The 11,841-nt window shown below is 40.3% G+C and overlaps 1 protein-coding gene across 1 annotated transcript in view; it reads left to right on the top strand.

Moving 5' to 3' along the window:
• The first annotated feature begins 3,553 nt into the window (after positions 1-3,553).
• The window catches only part of LOC118214143 (brain-enriched guanylate kinase-associated protein), a 256,035-nt gene continuing 247,747 nt past the window's right edge, over positions 3,554-11,841 (top strand). Inside the window, exon 1 of the mRNA XM_035393776.1 lies at positions 3,554-3,620. The gene's annotated coding sequence lies outside the window, so the exon portion shown is untranslated. The remainder of the gene's footprint in view (positions 3,621-11,841) is intronic.

Genomic DNA, 11,841 nt, shown 5'->3' with positions numbered 1-11,841 from the left:
ACAGTTTATTCAGAAACTTCACAGTTATGATTAAAACATTTTTAAAACATATTTTAGCACTACAAGGGGTCCCCTCGGGACCTTGGTCTCTTTTACAAGAGAGCCCTGAAATTCAAAAAAACAACCAAATAAACAAAGTAATAAAGGACTGAGAACCAGGGGAGCAATAGCTCAGGTGGTAGCTAGGAGAAAACATCAGGCAGAGCCAGGAATACAGTTCTCAGGCCATTTTTAATACAAACTCTGGAGAAGACAGCAACTCCACAGAGTTTCAGAGTTCTGCTCAGGATACCAATTGTCTGGAATATGACCTAAGTTTCAGGGAGATTTTATACAATTTTATACAAAAGCAAAATTATATTACTCTGCTTGTGGCATCGGCACCGGTAGGTATTGCAATGGCTAGCCTACATGTCAGGCTTTGTTTACATTTTTTTATTTTTAGACATCTTGTTACAAGGGAAAATAAGTCTTCAGCCAATTACATCTGTTATCTCTTGTACTTCCTTCTCGGATAAAGAAACAACCTGGGCACAAAGGGCCCTGGAAAATAACAAGAGGGGGAGATATGGGAGAAGGAAGGGCATTGCTATATAAATGCAATCCAATTAATACAATAAAATGAGGTAGCAATTAGGTGTAGTATATTAGTAAAGTGCATGATCAATAATTAACAAGTAACAAAACAGTAAATATGTATTTGCATGCATGGATGTGTGTGTCTGTGTGAAAAAGGTAGTTGCTAACGTCTGACTTTCCTTTGGCTGTACCTACAAGAACGTGAAGGAATGTATGGAATATGTTGTTCACCAACACAATTTCACACCACAGTCTAACACCTCTGCTGCCAGGAACCAAGCTGGAGTGGAAAGTTAAACATTAAACTTCAAATTGTGTTTTTAAGGCGAAGCATACAACATTGCTCGCTAATTCTACAAATTATTTGTGTGAACAATAGTGAAGGGTTAATGTGTGCCACTCACACAGGCATGCATTCTGTGAAATAATTCATACTCACACGCACACCTGTAAGTGGTGTTGATAAATATTAGAAAATATAATTTTTAGTCGAGAGTGAGAATAGAGGGGAGATAGAAGCTGACATTTCAGTTATAGGGAAAATCGCATCCCTACCATGAAAAATATACAGAATAATTAACAGAAGAGAAACAAACTCCATTATACAATAAGCACTCTGTTAAAAACATGTAAATTTCTTAATGACCAGGAATGCCAGTTTCTATTTATTTTGGAGGTCAGTTCGAGAATGTGGTCCATAGGAACTTAAATCTGTTATTTCTAGGTCTGATGAGATATGCAGGATGTCAAGACAAAGCTTGTTTTGAGAGAGAGTCTGAAAAACAGTCATGCTCCAGCTGAGAAACATTGCAAGGTAGGCAGAGAGTTTTGGAAGAAGCTCTTCATACACACATAAAAACCAATGCCAAGTCTATTTCTGACTAGCACATGAGAGGTAGGATTTGGTCCAATAGAGGAATCCAAGTATAGTTATTAATTGTCTTGTTGGTTTGTCTATCTGTGTCCTAGAATTCAGTTTGTCATCGATCCAGATGCACAGATATTTATATGAGGGAACTCGCGCAATTTGGACACCATTCAAAGTATAAATATGTGAGTTAATACATTTAGTATTGTAAGACCTGGAGAAAAGCATATCTGCAGCACTGATTCTACCCTATTTTATGGGGATGGATACCATAAAATCTTTCATTTTTGAGGAGAAAGTATCTTCTCTTCGAGGTTCAGAATACAGGAGGTTAATTCTCAAGGGATTCATTGTCATTGGAAGAGAATATATCCTAATCAGTATCCTTCTCAATATCGTCTTGTGTCTGGCACGTCCTGTGTTACATCATGTCCATTTTCAGGCACCTGCAATCTTACCTCACTACCAGTATATTTAGTGCCCAACAAAATGCAAGGGGAGTCATATTGACACACAGCATTCTCCTCCATGGTGCTAATTCACATTCAGATGAACAACTATCTACTATCTGAAGGCTATTCATTAACACAGTCTACTACTGTAACACTTAAACTGTTAGTAAGTGCAGGCCTCACTCTGCCTGCACCACACAGACCTCTGGGAAAGTGGGCGGTGCTAACTTTGGAATAGCAGCATGTGATAACTTGCTAAATATATTGTAAATATTACTGGGTATTATGGATCGAATTTACTTATTGATTTGAAGATAGATAACCTCCAAAAAACGACAAGTAACATTTTAAATAAAGTCTGACACATTTGAGTAAAAACGGGGCAATAATATTTTCTTGTATAAATTACAGGTTAGATTTACAGGACCAAAGAATAATTTTTGCTGTGTAGGACACTTAGCTGTTAATAAATAAGTTGATTGTTGTTGTTTTTAAAGCGTTGCCATCACTTTAAATGCAGTGACATGTTTTCTCTGAAAAAACATTTATTTTTTCCTTTCAAATGTTTTAGTTCAGGGTTTGCACACGTACAAGAAAAAGCTTGTAAAATGGCATAAATACAGTCCATTACTTGAAACTGGATGATAATCTGCAGTCATTTCAGAAAATTCTAGAAAGGCTAGATGCCAAGAGATAAAAAAAAAAAAAACATGAAAGTAGAAGGCAGACTGGAGAGGATTTATTGTAGTGTAATAATTTACATGGCATTTGTCCCATAAAGGATATTTCTGGAGTAACTCAGGATGTTAACAGATCAAATAAGAGATTTCCAAAAGTAGTAAAAAAGGAATGTTACCTTGGCTTCAAATACTGTAAATAATTGTCAAAATGGAGAGGTGCTCATTGTGAGGTGGGGTTCATGTCTATGTAAAAAAAAATACAAAAACTCCAAGGCACTCAATTTGGTTTTTAATCATGATCTAACCATACAACTACGGTCCTTAATCTTTTTTTATGGAGATTGAGTACCTCGAATGTGAGATGTGTTTGTTATTTTATGCCTGTTCCTTATGTTATTTCAGTTTGAGAGAGGACTCAGCAATACTGATCCGCTCAAAGCAGAGAGCCGGCTTTAATGTGCTCTAACTCTCTGATAGTGGAAGTCATGGATTAGAGACCGGGCTGATCTCTTTCACTCCCTCCTACGCATCCGCTGCGACCCCTAGAGGCATGGCTGCTTTCGTCATCGGCTCTGCTCTCCACACATTGGCTGCGGTGCCCAGGGACCTGTCTGCTCCTGTCACTGGTTCAGCCCATTTGTCACGCTGAAGAGCCTGCATTCGCAACAGTTCGGCCCGGCTGGATGTCTCAGGCTTCTGAACTGTCTGAGTCTTCTGAACTGACCTGGAAATAGGTAAATACATAAATAAAAATGTAATGGCAGATAAGTTCATACTACATATACCTTGCCTTTACTTTGAATTTATGGCTAGCATTAGATGGATATTTGTTTTCCAAGATCACAGAATTCTCTGTATCAGCAGGTAACTCTAACTCTTTGTAACTGTCATTACCAAACCTGACACTTTGGTAAGTGCATTTTGTTTATTTTTTTGCTAAGCGATTTGATGGGGGATTTAATGAAGAAGAGGATGTTGCAGCCCCCCTGAATGATGGTTCCTTTGCACAGTCTGGTCACTACTTACTGCTGGCATACACAGGTACAGTACAGCCTCCTCTCAACTTGGTGGTTTATCCATGTATTCCTCATCCAAGACAGAAGATATAATTTACACAGTGTCCCCTGGGAATGTGGGTGTCCCTTTCCTGTATGATTCCAAAGGCAACTGAACAGAACAGAGTGGCAAACTGGGCCTTGGAGGTGCTGGGGGTCTTGCACTCTTGGCCTTACAAGCTGTTCTCAGACTCCTTGTCTTCAGTGGTGAAAGGAGTGAAGCAAAGGGCACTCCAGCTTTATTTTCAGCTGGTGGTTTCCATCAGGGGTTTCAGACTGGAGCTCACTCATATTCAGCTTTTATCGCAAACAAACAAATGTTTGGACACACACACACACACAGTCTCTTCAGAAACTTGGTTTTGACTCTGATGAAGACACTGTGTGTTGAAAATGCAAGCCCCGGACTGATTCCTTTATCTTAGTTTACCATTCCGTTTCTGAGAATCACTGGATCCAGCATGCTGTTTGGCAGATGTGCAGTGATCTCCTTCGTGATTCCATTAGGTGTACATTCGTACCGGAATGCCTTATTTGGAAATACACTGATAATGTACACAGATTGTACTGTATACAGATATTTTTCTTCCTTGGGCTGACTATTGGCATTCAAAGGATATTCAGAAGATTATCAAGATTATATATATATATTGAAATTGTGGGAATAGATCTCAGTCTCAAATGGGAGAAATGAGCATTAAATTGAAAATGAAACAATGGCAATTGTGCACAGTAAAACTCATGTTTTATGCATTTCTGGACACATTGGCAGACACATTTATGAAATAACAGCGCTACCCCCCACAGATACAGGTGCAGAAAAATGTGTTGGATGAACATATATAGAGGATTCATTTTATGGCATTATGGTTTCATTTGCGAAACTATTGTGAATGTATTTAATTTAATTGACATAAAAATACAAGGATGACTCCATGTCAAACTGAAATATGTTTCTGAATAATTTAGTACTCTAATAACATACATCTGGGAACATTTGTGAACTATGAATCAGTTTGGCTGCTTTTGTCCTCAAATGAAAGGTGCTTCATAAATGTATTTTATTTCAATTTTAAAAACTGGAAAACATATTGACACATACTTCTTACAGTCTTATAATTAATGATAGTTAGTGTTGCTGTCTGCCTAATGCCCCTCACTCTCTCTCTAAATGATCTCTCATTAGTAGTTTCACCTCTCTCTCTCTCTCTAAATGATCTACAGTTAGTAGTATTTAGTAGAAGTTTCTCTGTTTTAATTTTAATTTATTTCACAGTGTATGACCTGAATGACAGCAACAGCTGTTTTGATATGGTGTAATGTGAAGGCAAATGAAACAAGTCTCCTGGAATTCAGATCATTTAAAGATTAGAAAACAAATGAAGGAGCAGTAAGGAGAATTATGGGAAAGAGTTAAAAATCGATTTATTTGCCTGATTGTTTTTCATATGCTCTTTTTGATCAGTCATTTCTAATTGCCCTCAAAACACAGTCACATCTGAGGTGATGTCAAATTTGAACAACTGCCCTTTCACCACCTTTCTGAGGAGAACTTTTTTAAAAAGTGCTTGTGGTTTGGCCTCTTTTCTACTTGCTGATTTGGAGACTGACTATTGCTGCCTGTGATTCACTGCTGTAGCCCCATGTCTCCCCATATCTGGCCAAGATGACAAAACATGTCATCAAACAACTGCCCGACCCACCCACTGCTGATGCATCCATCCACCCCTCTCATTCTCTTGGAGCAGCAGAGGATGAGTACAGCTTCCCCTTGCGTCCAGGGGTTCTCCTCTCTGGTTCTTGGCAGACTGTTTTGCAATGCTGACAATTAGGCAACTGTAAAGAGCAACTCAATGGGCATTGCTTTTAAATTGCTCTCTTTTCTTCTTATGCCTTGAAATACATCATAAAAATTCTTGAACAAATACCTAACAAAACATTACCTAACGTTCACCTGGGTCTAAATCCATATTTCTATAATGCATCACATCAAAGGCACCATGCCCTGGTATCATCTGTGTACCTACTGTGAGTCACAGGTGAAAATACTGCTCCAGCACTTAGACATGTCTGGATAAGTCTCCTTTAACAGCATTTTGTTGTTTTGAACAACATTTCTATATATTGGTACATAGAACACAACATTCTTTTTTGTGCCACAGTGCTCTTCCTGCTTTTTAGATTGTGAGAGATGTCCCATAAACCAGGTAACACCAAGCACAGTGCACACATTTGTATTTAAACCCAGGACCTGCTAAACTCACTGCCCCCACTGTTTACCCTGAAATGTACTTAGCTGAATTGCCAAAGTAAAATAACTAGCTCATTAATTAATTGGGAAGTACTGTCAAGTGTTTCTTGAACAAATTTACTCAGGGAAAAAAAACTGCAGTCATCCCTTTGCTCCCTGCACACAGGGTGGAGCTACCTAATATTTGCCAAATTTATAAAACAAAAGTGTTTTGTGCTTTTGAAAAGCCCAATTTTAAATTTACTAAAAAATGATTCTGAATCACGCTGACAAAATGCTGAATCATGCAGTTTTGTTTGTTTGGTTTTTTTAAATCCTTGCACAAAGATATCTTCAGAGAAACAGAATGCCTTTGTGCCAAGTACGATCAGGGCTGCACAGCAATTAACATCGCTGTTTCTGTGCATCATTTAGTGTTATACATGATGACGGCACTTTCTTATTATGATTCAAATTAATGGACATGTCCACTAGTTAATGGGACTAGTTCAGAGCACAATGATATGAAAAACGTTTAGAAAAATACTGAAATTGTCCCTAAAGTAGACCTTAAAGGAAGCAGAATCTTTCATATTGCTGGACAAAGCTGTACTAATAGGGATGGTCTTTAGTGAGAGGGGTTGGCTTAGATAGGCCACACAAACCCATGTCAGGAGTGCTAATTGGTCCAAAAACAGAAGAGGAGTACCTAGCCAACAAATACTGTTCTCACAGAGCTTCCAGGGTGTCTGCATAATCTCACAGCAATGTCAAGTGAACACTGTGCATCAGCGGGGATGGAGGCATAGGAGTTTTGGAGGGTCTCACCCTGAACTTCCTGGACTCTTTGGGAGTAAACAATATCTTCAGCCCACCAACAGGCTCTCTGTGTAGGCAGGATGTGCCGATACCTCTCTCCCCATGGGATGTGCCAAAAGGACCCAATGACATGGCTGGCACACTAATGGCAGTACCATGCGTTGGCTCCAACACAAAACAAGACTGTCCTCTTCTCCAACCCCTTCAGCATTAGATCACAGTCAGTCTATTCCCGAGGGAGGGAAAAAAGAAGAAAAGTTTTGGCCGATGACAAACAGCAAGGACACTCTATGTTAATCTGAGTTTGAGGTGCACGTTGTCCCCGAGGGGATTGTGGGAATACCGGCTCAGAATGAGCAGCACATTCTGTTCTCCGAAGGGCAACAGGCTAGAGAAAAATAGCATTAACTGAGATTGTCACGCATTTGATTAATTTGACCGTGCCCAAGGAAAAAGAACCTTTTTCAGAGCTCAGAAAATCCACCTGATTGTTTTTCCAGCTGGGTGGGGAACAGTCCTCATTCACTTTTGTGAGGAAGAGAAGCACAGGGTGATGAAGAACATCATCTTATTCAGCTGCGTCCATACCCCCTGCTATACGGTTAACTCTCTGCCCAACTGCCACAGTAGGTGGTTGCTATTTCAGTCCAGTCCTCCCTATTTTTGGGAATCTTTCCATGAAGAAAACAAAGATCTGATTTTGTTTTTGAGCCCAAGTTGCATTAATCAAAAGAAGTCAAAGCTGACAAGATGCAACTAACTGTCCACAGCTGAGAGATAGAAAGATAGAAAATGCATAAAGAAGCTTATTTGCTTCTGAAACACCAGTGCCAGCGCCGGGATGATCCAGCCTCCCTGGCGCTCTTGCTCACCTTCTCTTCGGCTTCTCATCCATTATTTCGCAGCCAGAGTCAGACCCCAGCTATGTTAATGTCACCAAATTTTTAACTAATTAGGCTTATATCTTGCAGAATGAATCATTTGTTGATGTGACCTAGATTCCATTTGCTCTCTATCTTCTTGAAGCATTTTGATTTTTTTGTTGTGTGTGTGTAAAAAGGAAGTGGCCGGGCTCTGTGTAGAAAGACAGGAGTTGCCGGATAGCAGACCTTGTATTTATAATACCAGCTTCCCTTGCACACACAACTATGCACAGCATTCTACTACACAAACAAGGACATCTCAAGGGAAATGGCCGATATGTTTGTAGTTTGAAATGTTTGAACACCCAAAAGGAAAAAATGGTTTTGATTTTTTTTAATTCTCCCCAGAAACTGGTAGCTAATTCATTAAGTAGATGAAACCTGCAGTTTCTTTGTGAGCCACAAGTTCATTGGAACCCTCCTCAAAGGATTAGGGAGAGGGCTTCATCTTAATTCAAGTGGTGCCCAAGCAAGCTTATTATATATATAGTGGAAGGCAGCCAAATGTATTCTCAATCACTTGCACTCCGAGAGATCTGTGGAACAGAAATCTCAGGACCTGCGGCCAAAAGTACAGCTGCTTTTTTGAACCGTTTCCACACAGGAGTCTCCCTAGGAAGCCTTTGGCAATAGGTCCTAAAGTATTGGGCAGAAACTCCGGACTAGCAACATCACCTAAGCCGGACTGAAAGATTTCTCTTGTTCTGACCTGAAGGGATTGTGTGGAAAAGGATTGTTGCCTCAAGCACATGGCTAGAAAACAAAATGGACAAAAGTCAGAGGCCCTATTCATTATGGGCTTAAAGTCTCACTCGACCATAATTAAAATAAATGACAAAAACTTTCTTTTCAGATATTTTGTGATCAAAACCAGACAATACCTGTATGAGAGTTAGCTGGAAAGCTAATTCATTGCAGAATACTTAGCAAGCTAACCAACTTATAACAAAACTAAACTGTATAAGGAACATGTCACTGCCATCCTGTGGGCAAGGAGATAGGTGTTCAAGTGAGTCAGGCCATTGACATTAAGCCTATATGAACTACCAATTTCGTAACTGCTAATGTGGTATTGCGTATTATTACTAATTTAATTTTTTTTAGGTAGCTAGGTGGCTAGCACAATCCTAGATTTGTTAGGGATCACTTGTTATAATTAGGCTTATAAGGCAAAATAGAACTGTGTTGATGTTGTGTAACTAGATACCCACCTAGCCTATGCCAGCGGTGCACAAACTGTGGCGGCCTAAATTTGGATTACGAGGAATATCTGTTGCATCCTGAAATCATTATCAGTTACACTGGAATTTGTCATGGTTGTGCCTCTTCTGTTCCTGGTTCCCCATAGTTTTTGTCCTGTCTCGTGCCCCTTAGTTTGGTCTGCCTGCGTTTCGTGTCTGGTTATTGTTAATTGTTATGGTAATGGGTTAATTATGTTATCACATTCCACACGTCTGCTCGTTGTCTTGTTTCATTCCGCACCCGCCTGCTCGTTGTCTGTGATTGTCTCCAAGTGTGTCCCTGTGTATAAAGGTCTTGCTTATCTGTCACTGTCGTTTGTTCCCTGTTTGAGTTTTTGAGAAGTAAAGTCCTTGTTTGAATCCAACCCTTTGAGCCTCCTGTGTTTTCACTCTGCGCCTGGGTCCTAACCCGCTAAACCCTGACAGAATTACACCAAACATGGCATTCCCGCAGCGCTCTCGTCATTCATTTTCAATGTAGAAAGAGGCGATCTACATAATTCCTACAGCACACTGCCAAACTGCTTACGGTATTGTCCTTGACACTCTTGCTTGGCTAGCAAGCGCTTGTTTAAACCAGCCGTGCACAAATGATGTCATTCAAACTTAGGTCACGGGGGACATCTATTTGGTGGTGGTATTGTGTAGCTCACAGCAACATTGCAATGCAATTAGGCCTATATGAAAAAAGGTGTTAGCATTCATTAATGTTGTTCTCTGTTTGTACTAGGACATGCTAAATAGAAAAAAATAAAACAAGTTAATACGCTTACTAATGCAACCAAGATTCTACTGCGCCGATTCTACCTAATTAACTTGGTTTATTGCTCGTACGATAGTTAAAGGCTTTATCTAATCATCGCGATCCGGTATTTTTGTGCTTATTACAAAGAAATCCGTAAGATTATTGAAATATTGGCCGTATTGAAATACTAGCAATATTTGGAAATATTAGAATTTGAAATTTGTTTGAAATTTCACACTGTGAAATGGATAAGTGGCTGATCCATCACATTAAAAAGAGACTCACTGGCGATGACTGTACATTCATGAGAAGAACTGCTTCATCCTACGGTTTTCTGTCTGGCAGCTTTGAGGGCTATCCATTGGCCTACTATGGTTCATTGATAAAGCCTTAAATTCTGTTAATTTGACTATGCTTTCTGTGATTAATTGTCTGCTAATTTCAGTACCTTTGTCCTTTCATTTAGCTTTTAGGCATTAAAAACATTGCTATTGTCAACAGTTTACAATTAATTGTTAATAATGCAAATGACATCACTTTGGGTCACAAAAAGCATGGATTGATATGTTTGGGTCATCGTGGAAAATGTTTGTGCACCCCTGGCCTGTGCTGTCGATTAGCTCTCTGTTAGCAAAACAACCTTACAGCACACAGGCAAAACATTCAGTTGAAACACATTTTTAAAGATATTCGGTATAGATTATGACATGATATGAGGACTAAATATAAATAGCACCATTAAAACAAGTAAGTATTTGTTGCAATGATGCTTTGGAAGGCATGGACTCATGTAAATGTAAAAGAAAGTTCCAAAATTGGACAAGAGTGTTGCTATACACAGTCCACTGAAAATAGCTTCTGGCGCATGGCTTGATGTACAGGTGGCATCGGTGATCAGCTAACTGATGTCAGCAATATTACCTCAGCCCTAGTCTGTCTCACAGGATATAGACTGTGGGTTATAAGCCTGCCATTAGCCGACAGTTTCAGTCGGAATTCTCCTCCCCTTCCGCTTTCTGCGTGTTACCATTTTTGCAAGGGCACCGTCGCTGCATCCTGGGCTTAGCGCTGCCCAAGACAATTGTGATTGGTTTAAAGAAATACAAACCAGCCAGAGAGATTTTTTCCCCTATACTGGAATGATAATGGGTTGAGCCAGACCTTTCTCCAGTGCTGGCACAGCGCTGAAACGAAGTGTGGAGATGGGTCTAAACTAAGTGTTTCCTCCACAAACTTCCCAAGAAATATAACTCCCCACGAAACACGGCTCTGTCAGAACATTTTTAAAAAATTATTTAGCTTTTACTTTTGCTGTTTGGATTCTAGCATGTCATCTTATAAAATAAGGTAAGGAAATAAGGTTTTCAAAATGTGCTTGCATTTTGTATCTATGTCTCCTTGGCTTTTTGTTAAATCATGTGTTATGCCTTAATGGCATTTGACTCATTCTGTATAGAACTACAATCACACCACTCAGATTAATATAATTCATATTGTACAACCCTGTCAGGCGGTGGGGGTACTGTTACTTTCGATGACTGGAGGAAATGACTGTATCACTGCACAGGAGTATGCTCCAACAATAAGCTAAAAGAAAGGCCAGTGGGAAAAACCTTTAACTCTTTGGTCCCTCCTCATCATGGACTGTTCCAACTGAGGAGATCTCTGGGGCTGAGGTAATGTTGCTGACTTCAGTTAGCTGATTGCCAGTGCCACCTGCACATCAAGCCCTGCCCCAAACCTGGTGAGCCCATCCAAAACACTGCTGTGAAGGCAGGAGAGGGGGGACCTTGCCTAACACGAGCACTGTTCCTTCAGCATATTCTCTGGGGCATGCCAAGGTCACACTCTGTTAGCACACAACCAGCCACGTTCAGGCTGCTTTACCAAGAAGCCTGTGTGGACTACTGTGGGAAAAACACCAAAGGCGAATGAGACTTTTAAAATATTTTAGTTTTTCCCTTGGATGCAATTTATTCCTCTGCCAGGCCTGCTTGAGGGGGTGAAGTAAAAGATAGCACATGCTCCCTGGAGCCTGAGGGAGGCGTTGTTGCTCTGCTCGAGGATGGTGGCAGGGGTGGGGGTGGGGGTGGCGGTGGCAGGGAGGAGGGCAACGAGGCAAGGTGAGGGGAAAAGAGAGCAGACGAGGTGAGAGGCTGGGTGGCTGTAATGCTCCCAGCATCCTGGGCTCAGTAATCTAATCAGCTGTTGCCACATACAGCGAAGCTCGGCTCCAGACGTCTGTGTCA

This window comes from Anguilla anguilla, chromosome 1, assembly GCF_013347855.1.
Source record: "Anguilla anguilla isolate fAngAng1 chromosome 1, fAngAng1.pri, whole genome shotgun sequence".
In the NCBI taxonomy this organism is placed as follows: domain Eukaryota; kingdom Metazoa; phylum Chordata; class Actinopteri; order Anguilliformes; family Anguillidae; genus Anguilla; species Anguilla anguilla.
Note: the sequence above shows the minus strand (reverse complement) of the source record. Positions and strands in the feature narration are given on the sequence as shown.